This window comes from Chenopodium album, chromosome 3, assembly GCF_948465745.1.
Source record: "Chenopodium album chromosome 3, dcCheAlbu1.1, whole genome shotgun sequence".
Classification (NCBI taxonomy): domain Eukaryota; kingdom Viridiplantae; phylum Streptophyta; class Magnoliopsida; order Caryophyllales; family Amaranthaceae; genus Chenopodium; species Chenopodium album.
In genome coordinates this window covers 79,545,824-79,556,010 of record NC_137836.1, presented here as the reverse complement: position 1 = coordinate 79,556,010, position 10,187 = coordinate 79,545,824, and the positions used below count along the sequence as shown (strand labels likewise).

At 32.1% G+C, this 10,187-nt stretch overlaps 1 pseudogene; it reads right to left on the bottom strand.

The window, feature by feature from the left end:
- Window positions 1-4,216: 4,216 nt before the first annotated feature.
- Window positions 4,217-6,999, bottom strand: LOC145625473 (pollen receptor-like kinase 3 pseudogene; annotated as a pseudogene).
- Between the last annotated feature and the right edge of the window lie 3,188 nt (window positions 7,000-10,187).

Sequence of the window (10,187 nt, the reverse complement as noted above, 5' to 3'; positions counted from 1 at the left end):
TCTTAGAGTTTTTTCGGTTAGACTTTTTGTTCGTGAGGTAAATATGAAATCATCATTCAAATAGAAAGAACCCTTAAAATTAATGAAATACAATCGAACCTTAATCTTTACGTTTTTTTTTTTTTAATTCGGCATTCACGGGACAGACGTTTTGAGAGTGATGGGGAAAAGGATAAAGGATCTCTACCTTTTAAGTGGCCCTAGTGAAAATTAAACCTCCAACCTCGTAATTGAAAGATGTAATCTTTTTCATTAGACCAAACTTAGGGCCTGTTCATATTTACTTAATTTCAATTCAGTTCAGTTCAGCTCTAATCAGTTCAGTTCAGTTTAGCTCTAATCAGTTCAGCTCTAATCAGTTCAGTTCAGTTCAGTTCAGCTCCAATCAGTTCAACTCCAATCAGTTCAGCTCCAATCAGTTCATCTCTTATGTTTTTCTCTCTCATAAAATATTCATTTCAACTCAATTCAATTAGTTCAGCTCCAATCAGTTCAGTTCAGCTCAGTTCAGTAAATGTGAACAAACACTTAACTGTGATACAAATTACTTATGCGGACGTATAAATTATTTGCGGACAAATTGTATAGTGGATAGCTCTGGCTAGCAATTGGTGGAAAATGATGTAGAGCCAGTAACCGGGTGTGTTGTAGTACGTGTAATGTCCTAAAATCATAAATAAAGAAGTATTAATATTGCAAAGATTAAGAAAATGGGACAAACTTACATAATAGAGAATCATGAGGGAATTATATAAAAATCCTCGAAGAAATGGTTAATTGGGTTAAGCCAGCTAGATTTGCTGTGGAGCCAGCACTCCCAAGGTGCATTATTTTTTGCGCACTATCATCACTAGACACTAGCTAAGCTCTAGTTCACACACACATCAACTTTAATTATGTAGTATTGTGTTTGGTGATTTACATTATTTTTGGGTACCAATCTCTTTGGGCATCACAAAAAGATTCTAAATTTGCAAGGGTTATTACTCGTTCCATCAATAATACTTCCTACAATCACATTTTTATGCCGAATTTAAAATGGGCTTTTGTGAACTTTAATTTATTTATAATAAACCGTAATTTTTTAATTAGATTAAAAGTACAAATTGATTTAAATAGGAGATCCTTGTGATGAAGAATGAAATACGAAGTATTTACTAATTTGCATTTTTGTAGACACCAAATTAAAAGACTTTTTATTTTCATAAATTTTGATTTATGTCAATTAAATGACTTATGTAGAGAAAATAACGAATGAAAAGGACATTATAGTCATAATAATTTGTAAAAATTTTATAATTACAAATTATTATAACTTCATATTTTGAGACAAATCTAAAACACTTAATATACGTTAAATATGGATATAAGCCGTATTAGTCATTAAAAGAGACAATTCACTTTATAAGTCAAATTACGAAGTATGACAATAAAAAGAGTAGTATTTTAGTAGCATATAAAGTACGTAGTATATACTTACACGTGTTTTTTTAGAACACTATGACTTGACCGCAACTTAAAATAAAAAATGAGCTAATACTAGCTCGGCCCATAGTATAAAGCTAGCTATGAGGCCGGACATTGTTATGTGGGCTTGTATTGGCTCAACCGCTGAATGGCTAATTATCAGCAATATAAGTGGCTAGTCTGATTAACCCAGCGTAAAAATAATGTTATAGAATTGAGGTTTTGTCTTTGATATGTTACCTCGAAGACATACAAATAACCAGCTTAGCTTAATGACAAAAACTGAATGATGTATTTATTGAAGTCAACTACTCGTAATATCCAGCCTAATTAAGCCGACATCCACGTGCATGCATGCATGCTTTGCACGTACCCAAATAATGTCTATCTCCCAACAATTATCATTTTCGATCATAATAATACACTACAAGATTTAGGAATATCAAGTATTTAATTTCATTTCATGTACTCCGATCCTTTATTAAAATAAAAATAAACCTAAAGTACTCTAGATGGTAATATAATTTAAGTTACATAAGCAAAGGTGTCATATTTGTAATACGGAGTATTTATTAAACTTTAATTGTAATAATTATAAAAATAAACCTAAAATACTCTAGATGGTAATTTAAGTTACATAATCAAAGGTGACATATTTAACTTTTAATTGTAATATTTATAAAACTTTAACAAAGGAATAAAAATTCAATATTTTCAACCACACAAACATAAAGATGTTTTATAAAATATTAATATGAAGCCAATGAAGGTATAAACAAATAGATAGAGTGTTAAAATTAATGTAACTAATCCCTTACTCAGTACTTGGCAAGGGTTTTTTTTTTTTTTTTTTCCTAGCAATAAGATAACATTGATTAAACAATAACTATTGGATCTATAATAAAATTATTAAGTTTTTGTAAGATACAAGAAAATGACAGTTGTATCTTACAAAGTGATAGTGATCAACCTTTATTAAAATCCTAGATTTTACTTAAAATATCACCCACATTTAATACGGAACATTAGAGTGTGTTTTCTTACTATTACAAGAAAAATAAATAAATAAAAATTGGTACTACAAAAAAATAAATAAAAAGAAATAAGATGAAGATGTATCTAGAAGGTGATATAGTTATTATTGCTTAATTAAAAATGAATGTTGCACGGGTGGATCATGAGAAGGTGGGCAACATTAAAAATTTAGACGATTGTCTATCCCTAAGCTAGTAATGCAATATATTTTTTATGGTAGTTTATATTATAAGTTACAAGACTACAAGCTTGTTGTTAGTTGCTCATCTTGAAGAGACAATACTTGACACCATATATTATAATATATATAGAAATTAGTTATATTGTTTTTATACCATTAATACATTTTAGAGCATTTTACAACTCATTAGTGAGCAATTATACTAGCGATTTCCAATTAAATTATATGTTTGTTATGATATTTGGTTTTCTTAGAACAACTGTTTTATGTATGATATGTAGTTGGAGAGCATAAGGTATCCAAACAGCTACTATTTGATAATTTTGGTTTTGTATGTTAGTTGATTTGATAATATTATATCCCTCATCAGTTATAGAAATTATAGAAGTAAACAATTATAGAGATGATGCTAGCTTAAAACCGTTGATCAATTTTATATCTATGTGCTTATAATGCCTAAAAACATTATCCCGTGATTTTTGTTTAATGCAAATCAAGTGTAGCAGGGTATCTTTCAAAAAAAAAAAGTGTAGCAGGGTAGTTCTTCGCAAAGTCTATTTATTAATGGATGATGTTTTAAAAAATTCTTCGTAGTTAAAGAATCAATTCAATCAAAAGCTTAATCTGTTGGTTGAAGTCTAGGATTAGTTTACATACTCTGTATATAATTTACTCCTTATGATACAATTTGTATCATATACTCAATCAACTAGCATTATGTATTAATTTTGATCAATTCCTAAATAAATGTATGCGAATCTTGTATACTAATTAAAGAATATTTCGTATTTTTTCTTTATTTCTACAGATGATTTTTTTTTAGAGAAAGCTATGTTAGTTGTTAATCATTTAGCTGATTTAATGTTTCATAATAGTATTACAGATTGTATTATTGAATTTGCTAAACAATTTATGTGCTAAGCTATTCTGATTAATTAATCCGTAATATCTAAAAGCTTTCGGCCTGTCAAGTGTAAACTGCAAGCCCAATAAGTCCAGATAAAAGGCCCAATATTCTAAATCAAGTTGTGGGCCTGTGGCCCAATGGAGCTCCTTTCGCCAAAAGCCCATAAAACTCAATAATAAAGCCCATTAGGTGCACAATGGTTAAAGTCTATTCCTTGGGCACCAGACCACTAGAGCTATACCATTTATTCAGAAAAATAATTTAAGTTCATATAAATAGATTTTGTGTACAAAACACGGTGACGTTTGTATGTAAAAATAATGACAGTGGAGATAAATCACAAATGCACGTATTTTTGTTGGTCGATTAACCAAACTGGTATATAAAAATAACAAGTTTTGTAACATGATTCGCGTTACAAAAAAAGAATTCGATGATATCTTGGTATACAAATTATAGATGATACAACAACAAATTACACCTAAATGTTGAGTTGAATTAGAAATCTTCTGAACTGTATGTACCGAGCTTCCCTTAGAACTGTTTTCGATACAATTTTCTACAGATACATCATGTTACTCGACTTGAACTTTGCACAAAACATAACTTCTAAGATATCAGTTACTTTACAAGAGATCAATAGTCTTTAGATGATCTTGACCTCCATCACCTTGAACACATACCCTTTCTATTCTCTCCCTTACTTCAGTCAAACTCAGCCTTTTATCGCGATTAGGTTCAGTGCAAGCAACCCCTACGTGAAGCATCTTCACCATGCTCTCTTTACAACTCGTCGAATGTGACACAATATCAGGATCAAGCAGTTCAACTTCTCTACCTTCTTCTATAGCCGAGGTCACCCATTGCACAACATCTGTGCCACCCTTGGTTGTGCTAAGGTATTGGGAAGGGAATTTGCACGTGAGGATCTCGAGGATGACTACTCCTAGGCAATAAATATCACACGTAGGAGATATTGTTTGGTGTTGTATGGCTTCTGGGGCTCGATAGCCAAATAAGGCTTGTGCCGCGACACTAGGATTAGTCATTGGACTAAAGCCATAATCTGAGAGCAATGACTCGTTTTGTGTGTCAATCAAAATGTTACTCGATTTAAGGTTGCCATGAGGCAAGTCATAGGATTGTAGTTGAGAGTGGAGGTAATATAGGCCTTCTGTTGTTCCTTTGATGATCTTTAGACGTGTTGGCCAATTTAGTTCCTCGTGAGATGTTCCTCGATCACCTATAGAAGCTCAAACAAACCAAATAATGCTTACATTTTAGAAGAAATTATGTGCTAAAAGTTAATCCCAACTAAAAAATTATGCACCTAATTATATAAACTTTTGGTTTTTAAAAGAACATAATCTAATATAATTTTTAGAAACAGTTTTTCGTACTTTTTAACTCCCTTTTAAAATTGGACAACCAAACTAGCTATTTTATTCAACAATTTACACATGTATTCATCGAAATGTTATAAGAGGAACAATTATGATTATATATGATAATTCAATTCGTGAAATAAATTGGGTAGTCTACATACTTTATTAAGCCAAACATTCTTGTTTTTTTAATTTTTCTTAATACCATTTACACAAGGAAGCCCCATTTTATCTTTATGATAAACAAAAAACATTTATGTAGTGACATTTATATAAATAAATCAGCATAAAATCCCGGTCACATTTCTGTAAATAAATCAATATCAATGGGCCCACATTTAATAAGAAATTGTTAATTTATTCACGAAAATACCACTAGATAAACGTTTTTTATATATCATGAAGATAAACTTGTATTTTCTGCCATTTACACATTTGACTTATTAAGGGTGATATTCATAATAATTTATCATAATAAAAGCGAAAATTTTAATCAAGTTGGTTAAAAGAACCTTACCATGTAGAAGATAATGCAAGCTACCTTTGGCAACATACTCATAAACAACTAGCTTCTCATCTTTCCTATAATGATAAGCCAAAGGAGGCAAAATATTCCTATGTCTCAAACTAGCCAACTTCCTAATCTCCACATCAAATGCATCACTCTCCAATCTATTTAGCTCGCGCATCCTCTTAACTACCACCCCTAATCCATTACCCATGATCGCTTTATAGGCCGAACCTATACCGCCATTTCCTAGCACCTCTGCCGATGCTTTCATCAAATCCGCCAACACAATCACACCCTTTTCATCATTCACCATTGTAAGATCTCCTTGCCCTAATCCACCTACACTACTAGACACACCGCGATTGCTACTACCTTTTACCGAGCTTTTTCTTGATGATCTTTCCGAGTTGTTACTCCTCTTACTAGACGTAGAAGAATGGCTTGAATTCTTTTGCAAAATGGGTTCCACGCCTACCTCTATTGCCCTCTCATTGACATGTACACCGTCTTTGCTTCTCGTGTTAGAAGCGGTAGTGGTTGAGGTCGTGGCAATGGAATTAGTGTCATCATTATTTTGGGTTGTAGTAGGGATATCATCCTTGTACACCCTTCTCTTCTTCATAACAAAAATCGCGATGATCACTAAGGACAAAAGCACCAAAATAATACTCATAACCAAGGCAATCACCCCAACAAATTGATTATTATTGTGAGATTGTTTAAGATTACTCAACTCTCCTTGAGGTGACGTCGAGTTTTGGGATGTTGACTGATTATTGTTACTAATTATAGTAATGCAATCAACCCCAATAACCTCACCACAAAGCTTGGGATTTCCTTCAAAGGAAGAGGCCTTAAAATGCAAAAGACTCGTAGGAATTTCGCCTCGTAGTTGGTTGTTAGACAAGTTTAAAGACACCAAAGGCGGTTGCTTAAGAGGGGGAACCTCACCCGAAAACTGATTGTTTTCGAGGTGTAACTCTAGGAGGTTACGAAGTTGTGTTAACGACGATGGAATATCACCTGAGAAGGCATTATTAGCTAGCCAAAGTTTCTTTAATGACTCCATCTTTAAGAAAAAATCCGGAGATATTTGTCCGGTAAAATTGTTATTGTTTAAGTACACCGCTTTTAAGTATCCTAATCGATTAATCTCCGGAATAGGGCCAGAAAACTCGTTGTCCTCAAGGCTAATGGTGCGTAAGCCTTGTAGACTAGCCAAGGCATCGACGTCGATGTTGCCGGATAATCCCTTGGATTTTAAGTGTAGGCCAATGACATTACCATCTAAACAAAGAATGCCGTTCCAACGTGCATTTTGGTCTAGGCAAGGGCCGGTGTTTGGATCCCATGAGCTAAGAGCTTCGGGTGTCGATAGCGAGTTTTTAAACTTTAACAAGGCTTCTACATCGGATATGGATTGTGTTGGTGAAGAAAATAATAGGGTGAGCATGAAAAGGAAATATGGTTGTAAAAAAAGTGGGTTCAAAATTTGGTTTGATGTAATGGCCATTTAACCTTTTAGCCAAAAATATTATGTACAATGTTGTAGGAGGAAGAAGATGGTAATAATAATCTTGGACCTTCAACAATTTTTAGTTTTTGCTCTAATTTGTGAATGTTTTTTGCTGTTTTTTTATTCATCCAATGCATTGATTTGATCATGATGGTGTTTGAATCTTTTTTTTTTTAGATATGCCTTGTTTTTTCTTCAATTTTTGTTTGATTTTGTGTGTGTGTGTGTGTTTTTTTTTTTTTTTTTTTTTTAGGGTGGGAAAATAGAAGGTGAAGGCAGGAGAGCCTCAAATTGAAAGAGGCCTCAAAATAATAAAAATGTTTTGGAGAAAGAAAAAAACTAGAATTGAAAGGAAAGAGTTTTTTTTTTTATTTTGACAAAGTCCATTGGTCGACGAATTTACAGGAATTGTGGGAAATTTGCTCCATCCAATTCTAGCCCCTATTTGGCTATATGTTGTTTTTTTGGTAACCTTGGTTGTGTTATTTTTAAATGCTCTGTTTTCCCTTACACTTGTAGTTGTTTGAAACAAATACATACTTCTCCTTTTTTTTATTATTTTTTTTTTATATAGTTGCAACAGTAACTTTTACACTATTTATATATTAATTAAGCTTTAACGATTTATATTGAAGTAAAAATATAGTTATGTGGGATTTTGTTAGATTCGTATCGATTTATACAATTTCAATATCAATTATTTATAATTTTTACATGTTGGTAATTAAAGGTATAAACGATTGAATACATGCATCGGCAACCCAACAAGCATGAAAAGAGAAGTGTTTGTTGCAACTATAAAAAATACAGAGGAAGTATGTACTACATATGGTTTTTTCTTCCCCCACAAAGCTTTGGCGAAACTCATTTTCAAAAAAGAAAAAAAAAATGCCGACTGATTTATCTGTCAACATAAATTCTATGTATTACTTGCAACACTTCTCTTTTTTCACATTCGCATATAAATATATTATTTTAATATTTAATATCTTTGATTACCAATATGTAAAACATTGTAAACATTTTATATTAAAATAGTATAAATCAAGACGAATATAATAAGATCACACATGACTATACTTTTATTTTGTTATAAATCGTCAAGTTAGTTAAAGTGAAGCATATAAATACTGTATAAGGCAAATTATTGCCAAAAAAATACAGAGAAAGTATTTATTTTCTTGGTTTATTTTTACTACCTTTATAATCAAATACAAGCAAGTATTCAATATTGCTCAATATGCGCTTTACTTGATCCAATATTTGGGTCTAGACTCTAGACATGTAAATTTAACATTTTCATTTAGATCAAATAGCCCAAGTTACTTCACACACGAGACGAGAATAATAACAATTAAAGAACAATAAAATAACTTTACATAGGGTTCATAAAATCAAAATTGTAGCTAAAAAACAACTCCTGTACACGAGTAACACGAGTGTGTTGCTACTCTTATTTGGTACGTAGTATTTTCCAAGCTATAAAAAAATATATTACGAAATATGTGTTGGTAAAAAAAAGGAAAAAAAAAAAAAAAAAAAAAAAAAAAAAAAAAAAAAAAACAGTTGTGTTGAAACAACATTCGAGTTGCGATAATCAAAATGTACAACGTTGCTATCTTTAATTCTTTATTGTACAATATTAAATAACTATGTAGTATGTACTACCTAGTACTTGTATAGTTGTGTATTTGAAAACTATTTACTCCGTATGTTATTGTTTAATATTTTCTCCATTCTTTTTTATTTGACTCGTTTTGACTTTTACACGTGTTATTAAAAGTTGTAACTATCATAATATAACTTTTACCCTCCGTTCTTTTACCTGTGTGATTTTTACACTATTCACCCCCTCCTTTGACCGTGTTTTATGAATAGTATCTAAGGAAAAATATATTTATGTTGGATCATTTTGAATTCGTCTCAATAAGTACTATCATAATATATAACTTTTATATTTTTTAATTATAGAGAATTAAAGTTATTAACCGTTAAAGTTTTGCATTGGCAAGCGTGATAAAAGAAACAGGTCGAGTAAAAAAAACAAAGGAAGTAGTTGTAAGTTGAATCAAAATGTTTTTTTTTTATTTTTTTTTTAATCTTTTGGTGCAAATGAGCAAGAGAAATCTTAATCACTAATCTCATTGATAATTATTTCCAATGTGTAATAACCGTGTTATTAAAAGGAGAGTTCTCTGTGGCACAAATGGGTTGTGACTGGTTTCTTATTAAATTTTATAATGCTCAAGATAAAGAGGATGTTTGGAACAGGAGGCCTTGGTTTGTGCAAGGTCTCAATTTTGTTCTCAACCCTTGGGTTCGAGGCTTCTGTCCTTACACTACTGATATTGACACCATTGATCAATGGGTTCGTATCTATCTACTTCCTCTTGAATTCTGGTCTTTTGATTGCTTAGCTACTATCTTGAAGCCTGTTGGTAATCTCATCAAGTTAGATGATTTTACTCTCTCCCAAACCAAAGTGCATTTTGCTCGTGTTTGTGTCAACATTTCTACTAAAAGACCTCTTCCAGACTCTTTGTGGATTTCCTTGCCAAGGAAATCTATTGAAATTCATATTAACTATGAAGGTATGAATGAAGTTTGTCCACTATGTGGTTCCTCTACTCATTCTCTTGCTGCTTGCCCACGTCGTATTCAATCTGACCTTCATCTTATTGTTGAGCGTCTTCACTCTAGTAGCCTCAACTCCCCTGTTGCAGAGTCATCGGATAATCCTTTGCCACATGATGATCGTGGTAAATGGATTAAGGTTACGCCCAAAAAGCGCTTTAAAAATCCAACTATTGCACCCTCTGATAAGAAGTATCATTCTCAGCCTAACATCATTGTTCCTCGTAACGAACCTACTATAGGTAAACCTCCTAGCCCGATTGTCAATCCTACTTCTTTGGCTGATAATAACCCTTATGCTATCCTTTATGCAAATGAGTCTATTGGAGATATACTTGGAGGGAATCCTTCTCTTCCTCCTAATCCTCATGAGAAAAGTTCTTTAGATGACTCTCAAAGCAAACAAGATGATCAAGGCTCTAGCTTTCTAGATTCGGATGATGATCTTCTTTCAGGTTTTACTACTCCTCCAATAATGGAGTATGGCTCCAACTTACCTGAAATCTCAGGGAAGATTTCTGAAGATGATCAGCTTTTTATGGAAAATTTGG